Source organism: Alligator sinensis, unplaced genomic scaffold, assembly GCF_000455745.1.
Source record: "Alligator sinensis unplaced genomic scaffold, ASM45574v1 scaffold91_1, whole genome shotgun sequence".
Classification (NCBI taxonomy): Eukaryota; Metazoa; Chordata; order Crocodylia; family Alligatoridae; genus Alligator; species Alligator sinensis.
This window is the reverse complement of record NW_005842569.1, coordinates 605,169-612,282: the sequence shown is the minus strand read 5'-3', so window position 1 is coordinate 612,282 and position 7,114 is coordinate 605,169. Positions and strand designations below refer to the sequence as shown.

Genomic DNA, 7,114 nt, shown 5'->3' with positions numbered 1-7,114 from the left:
CGGGCTAGAAGATCTATTAGGTCCCTTCCGACCCTGAAACTATGAAACTATGAAACTATGAAATTCTAGTGTTCTAACTGGGAAAAGTGCAAAAATGACAAAAAACAGATTATCATCTGGAATAGTATTCTACAGCAATGAGACCTTGTCCCTGGCTGGGGCTCTTTGACACTGTTGTTACACATAATAAAATAGCAGTTCCTAGAATTAGTACTGCAGTGAATCAAACCGTTATAAAAACTCCAACTTGTGACCATGTCACCCATTCACAATGGAGTAAACCAAGAATGTTTTGCAATGTCCACATTTGATCTCAGTATACACTTTGATCGCATAGAAATTTCACCTGCTGTGCTTTGTCCTTCATTTAAGTACTCTTTTTCAGGTATCACATACAGAATTCATCCTCTTTTATGTGCAGAATGTTGTTCACAAAGTATATTCAGATAGGAACTCCTGATTATTTTTCTGAATTGAGCCCAGATATGAATACAAAATGAATTGTAACATGTTGAAAAATACTAGAATCAGTTTGTATGTTGACAATACATTATGGTCTGTTAGGAGTTTACAAGATCTATAAAACTAGATGTTTACCTATAGGTCCATGCGTACTGTTGGGTCAGAAATGCTATTTGTTAGATCTTCCGAAATCAACCAATACTGGAGAAGGTTGGAATGGTAAAGTGAAAAGCATGACACAAAACCATGTAAAGAAATGTTTCATTTTGCCTCAAAATAAGTATAGTCTTTAAGCATATATATAACATTGCATATATAATTTCAGGATTCTGATAGGAAGTGCATTTACTGTACACAGAGCAGCTCTTTTTCTGGACCAAGCCATAAATAATTAAGGCCATGATCTAGCAATCGGATCTGTGTAGGCAGATCTTTGCACCCCCACGGATTTGATAGTGGGATCCAGGATTAGGAGACCCAGAAATAAACTCAATATCTGAACATTACGGAAGTACATCACCTGGCATTACCAACACAGTGAAGGGTTTGTTTTTTTTCTAACATCCGCCCACCACTCCAGTTGCCTTACAAATAAAGCATTTCCAATCATGTGAGGACAAAAAATGGGCCTCTCATAGTCAACCATTAAATATATATTTCTTTGTCTGTGCTGGCCCTGTGCAGGGGTGCTAAGGTGTGTGTGGGTGAGTGTGAATTAGTTCAGAAGCCTTTTTTCTGGCATTTGGGGATACTATTTTAACTGGAAAATAAAATCTCTATAAACTACTGAGTAGTTCCTTTTGGAATTAAAAGATGACAAAGATGTTAGTTTATATTTAAGTTGTTCTCAAATGGCAAAGCTAATTGATATAGCAGGGAGAGATTAGTAATGCAGAGGAGAGGTATATTTGCTGGCTTCTTCTGAAGAAGCTACTGGCTACTGTCACTGGAAGTGACTGGATGCCAAGAACTTGGCCAACAGCTGCCCAGGATCTACATTTTTACTTGCTATGGATTACTGAGAAGGTTGTGATGGGTAGGGTATCTGAACACTACAGGTCTCCTCAACCTGGGTTATAAAGACTTGGATATGGTTCAGAGTCTGCATTGATTTCCTGATGGTGAATGAAGATCAACTGACTGTGGTGATACAGGTTTTCCTCGCTTTATGCAGGTTCTGTATGTGTAAATTCGTTTTTATGTGATGACCCTTTTTATACCAAAATTAATTATATGCGAGGTAAATTCACTCTTATGCAATCGGCGTGGTAGAAGCATGTAGTCAGCTGCTTTGTGTGGATGCATTGTGGGAGTGGCACACACCAAAATATAGTGCTCCTCGCTTGATGTCTAACACGTTTCAGTAGTTGCCATCCCCGTTATGATAGTGCCCTGTGCTTGTGTGTACTGTCTGCCGTTGGCAAGTTCCAAAATTGTCTTGTAAAAGTGGTAGAAATGGGTCTGGGGGTTAGTACAGTCGAGGTCTTGGAATGCATCCCTATTTGTTGCACTGTAAAGTGGGGTCCCTTTATGCAAATTTGAGTTATGCGCTGTTTTCCAAGAACGCATGTACAGCATAAAGCGAGGAAAACCTGTATTGTTACATCTGTCTGGTGCCTCTAGTGCAGCGATTCATGAAATACCACAGACATGCCTACAAATCCTAAAATTTTTGCCTTTCTTCTCTTCTTCTACAGGGGACACCACAGGACACTTTTGGGCAACTACACTTCTGTTTGAGGGGACTCCAAGGTGGGATTCTTTGTCTTCCTGTTGAGTGTTATGAGAAAGTAAGCAAAAAAAGCATGGCCTGGGGGAATTTCCTTATGTTGGTGACACCCCATTCTACGTTTCTCAGTCTCTTCCAACCCAATCAGGACTGTTGAATGTTTTCATAGTGTTTGGTTGAGAATGGAGCATGAATCTCAACAAGACTGAGGTAAAGTTGACAGGATGTGGGAAGCAGCTAGATACCATGATAATGATTAAGATAGTTCTTCACATTGTGCCTGCCATCTGCTTGCAGCATTCTCCATGTATTTTGGGTCTCCACTGATGCTAAAGAATTATGCAGCTGCAGTGACTCAACTTTTTCCCATCTCTCTGACCTGAGGATTGTCTTTTTTCTCATTGTGGACCTTGTTACTGTAATTCAAAGGAAGAGGACTGGAAAGGATCTCCTGGGTTATCAAATCAAATCCTCTTCTGTTGCAGACAGCCACATCCTATCATTTCTTTCTTAAACTGATCAGGACTTGTCCACTTCACAATTAGGCCACTCTAAAGTACTCTACGTGCAACTTCACCCCAAATCAATGCATAAATTGAAATAAATATGACACGTGGGGCCTCATTTACTAGATTGTTTAGTCACCATGAGAATGCAACTTACTCTTTACATGTGAAGAGTTAAATGGTATGGCCTACTAGAGAGATCGTTACTCTCTTGGTATCAGCCTTTTTGATAGAACAGGAGCTGTGGCAAAATGCTCTTTGTGGGCTGCTCAGCACTTTCACAGTTTTCAGGTTTCATCAGAAGATCCATCCGGGGGTTCTGGAGAAACATGAGCTTGATAAAACTGGTCCTTGAGATATAGTCAATGTATTTGAGGATTTTCAGCTGATTAGGTATTTTCTGGTATACTCACTCAGAATTAAGCATCTCTCCTTATAAAGGGGAAGCGTTGAACAAGATTTAATAGCTTATCACTTTAAGAATGCTGCATTTACACTTCTATAATGATATGTAATTTTTACATAATGTGCCTCATGGAGGGTGCAGTTGGGCAGCCCAAAACATTTTTACATCTGGAGACCCTGGTAGAAATCGTGACTTAGGTCAGAAGCGTAAACTTGTAGTTATCTCTTCCATTTAATTAACAAATCTGCCTCTATTCAGTGTAGCACTGTGAGCTGAATGCTTTCCCAATGGCAGTTCTTATGATTATGGCTACAACAGATAGTGTTTGGTTTTGGGTTTTTTTTGCTTTACACTTTAAGAGAAGAAACACAGACTTGAATGGACAGCCAAGTCTCTGTAATGACAGCTCATCTATAACAGTATGGCTTTTGCAGAAACAAATGAAAAGGAAATGAACGAGGTAACCCACAACAAGCTTTCCAGCATTATCAGAGTTACAGATGGGAATGTTGATAGAAATTATTCCCAGGATACAGTTCCTTCTCACAGGATATATCAGATGTCTGGTGAAATACTACAGCCTATTCTGTGGACAGAGTCAGTTTAGATGTTCATAGTGTTCCCTAATGGCTTTAAAAGTCTATGGGTAAAATCCTGCTCCAACTAAATTTAACGGAACCAGGACTTCAGTCTATGAACCTGTGTGATCTTTTATCTAAAAGGTCAATTTAAAATTCTATAAATATTTTTTCACTGGCACAATCCAGGAGCATGATACACAATGGACTGTGTTTCACCATATAAAGTAAGTTTTTAATACTGGGGGGAGGCGGAGGAAGGCTCTCTATCTACGACACATAATTCTGACAACATATTTATTTTATCACGGGTCCATTATATGTCCTAACCGTAATCTTTTCCTTTAATAGGAAACTTCAATAAACTTTGAACACAAAATTAATTCAAACAAAGCACTAGGCAACAAAAATGTCTGTATGGAAAAACAGGTGAAGCGGTGGCTGAGTAAGTATAGTTCAATATCTTATGACAGTTCATTAAAAAATACTTGTATTGAACTCAGGATTCCATTTTTGAGGGAAATTAAATTAAAAGTAATTGGACTTTCAAACAACTACTATTCCAGAACCATTTTCTGCTTTAGAATTTTTGCTCTCTGAATGCCAGAAAATACTACCTAATTATATTTCCTCAGACATGATCTTTGAACATATGATTGGTGCTAAATGTAGAGTGATCATCATTAAATTCTTTACAATTTTATCTTTGCAAATAATTAATGTCACTGCACTAAAACACCAGGAACACTTCTTGTAACATCAAACAATTGCAAAGGCAAAATTTTAAGTTTTACTGGCAGCCAAGTTATTTCATAATTTAAAATGGCACTGAAAGACTACTTAGGGTTGATTTCCAGTGAGCACCACTTATTGGCATCTTCATGTAGTCTATACATAAACATTATAATAAATTATTTATTGTAACTAAGTTTCCACACATATTAATGGGTGTTTTGTGTTGAAGCATTTCATCCACCAGCAGATTACCAAAGCAAATGTTTATACTTAATTTCCAGAAATTGTCTTTGCTTGATTTTGAGTGGCATCTTTTCAAGAGAAAGAACTTCCACCTTATTGGTATATGTCAGGGGTTGGCAACCTATGGCTTGCAGGTTGGATCCAGCCCGCTTGGATCTTGCCCACCAAGGTCTGACTGGGAGGGAGGAAAGCAGGGGGAGAGAAAAGCCGATTTAAAGGAGCCACGGAGTCTTGGAGTCACCCTTGAACAAACTTTATCTTATAAATCACATCTCCAGAAAACTGCTTTAAAAATCAAAACAAGAAATAACCTACTTGCCAAAGTTGCAGGCTCCACTTGGGGTGCTGATGCCTCCACACTACATTCATCTGTTCTCCCACTATGTTACTCAGTTGCAGAATACTGTGTCCCTGTATGGGCTCATTCATAATACACCAAACTAGTGGACACCCAACTGCACGCTACAATGTGTATTGTGTCAGGCACATTGCGCCCCACTCCACTTCTCTGGTTACCAAGTCCTCAGTAACACTGATCCCCCTCATCTCCACTGCACAAATGTTGAAGTAAACTTACTGGCCAGACTCCATGATAATCCTATGCTGCCAGTGCATTGGGACATATTCCACCCATCAACAGCTCGGCTCCCCTCAAAACATCCAATATGGTCTACCCTGTCAAAACCCTTTGATTTTTCCTTACTTACTCGATGGCATGAAGAATGGTCAGCACAAGCACCAATCAGTTATCATCACATCATCTCTGATCCTATAGTCAGTCAACCAGGATTTAACTGACCATGCTGTTATTGGGAACTTCTCAACTGTTTTCAGTTTGAACAGGGTCACTGTGCCTCAAACCTATACCAATGGGGCCTTCACAATGACAACAAATCACCACGTGGACAAGTTCATACCATGTCCCACACTGTTGACTTGTGTCCATTTACTATGCTACCTAGCGGCCTTCAAGTTCCTCACAGTGGTGATGACATCACTTTAAGATGGCTGAAACAATATGCCAAAACTGCATCTGCTAAATAAATAAATAAAGCAGCAACTTCAAGATTCCTCCTCTGTGCCTTCACTGCTAAATTTGCCACTCCCCCTTGGTTTTCACAGTGGTTTTCAGTGTCACCCAGTAAGTGGAGGTAGGACACAGAAGGAATTGAAGCAGAAAGGGATCAGCAGCCCACAGCAGCAGCTGGATTACAAACACTTAGCTTGCCATTCTAACCGATTGCCAGTATTCTAATATTATAAAAGCCTAAATCTTTCTGTCTGCCTGTCTGTAACACTTTATTCACACTCTGATTGGCTGATGGAAGCTGCCAATCAGAGTGCTCCAAGCGTGGGGGAGCACTGCTATCATTTCAAAGCCACACCGAGGACCAGAGAGTGCGTGGGGGAGCCAAGGCCAGCAGCACCGGCCTCGGCTCTCCCACCCCGCTTCCTGCAAGAGGCAGAACAGTGGCAGCATGGGGCGTTGGCTGGTGGCACTCCATCCCAGCCCCCTTGTCCCCCGTCATTCTTGACAGGCAATTGACTAGTCTGGTATAAGTGGTTAGTTTATCACTGCCACTTTCCATCTCCTAGAGGCAGAACAACTTGCTGAAGACAAGAATCCTTTGCAAGTTAATGCTCTGAGACTTCTTTGGGAACTTGAAAGTATCTTCTCTGGTTTAGCAGCTCCATAGCCCTACCTCCTCTTGTAGTGAACATATTCCTTTTTCACCCCTATGACCCCAAATTTTACCTTATTAAATGCCTTCCCCCTCATGCTTTTATGACCTATTTTAAAATTTAATGTTTTAATTTTCCTATGAGCAATACTGCCACTAATTATATTTATATTTAACCTTCAGGAAATAATACCAGTATATTAAGTAGGAATTATTATTTCAGAATAACATCTTATTTCAAATAAAACATGTTGATTATGAAGGTGACATTTTGTTACACAAGTACAGAAGAGATCATGTGGTTTAACATCTTTAGTAATATGCAGCTTCTTAGGAAATAGCCTTTCCTTACATTCCTAGTTCTTTCTATAAAGACTTTTTATGAGGCACTACATCCCACAGTTTTACAACCTCTGATAGTTCTATCCTAAAAACAAAACTGCAGCCATCCAGTTACAGAGAGACAGCATGTGACATCCTGCATAACATCACAATTGATGAATTTGTTAAAATCTCCACTATCTAGAGAAAGCTGTTTTCAAAAATCAGCTTCACACACATTTGGGTAAATTTTATAGCACTTAAGACGGATTATGTAATTTTACACACAACATACCCAGGGATTTTTGTTCTTTTTTAAAGGAGGAAACACCCTTAACAAAAATGTATTTATCAGTTTCTTGCTCAGTTTTCAGAGGGGGAAGGTATGAGCCTGTTCCAAAAGAAAGTGACATACATGGACAGGCAAACTAATGCTCTGATACCCTTCTCAC

The 7,114-nt window shown here is 39.6% G+C and overlaps 1 protein-coding gene across 8 annotated transcripts in view; it reads right to left on the bottom strand.

The window, feature by feature from the left end:
* Positions 1-7,114, bottom strand: part of LOC106722702 — a 173,182-nt gene that overhangs the window by 102,918 nt on the left and 63,150 nt on the right. The window lies entirely within an intron of this gene.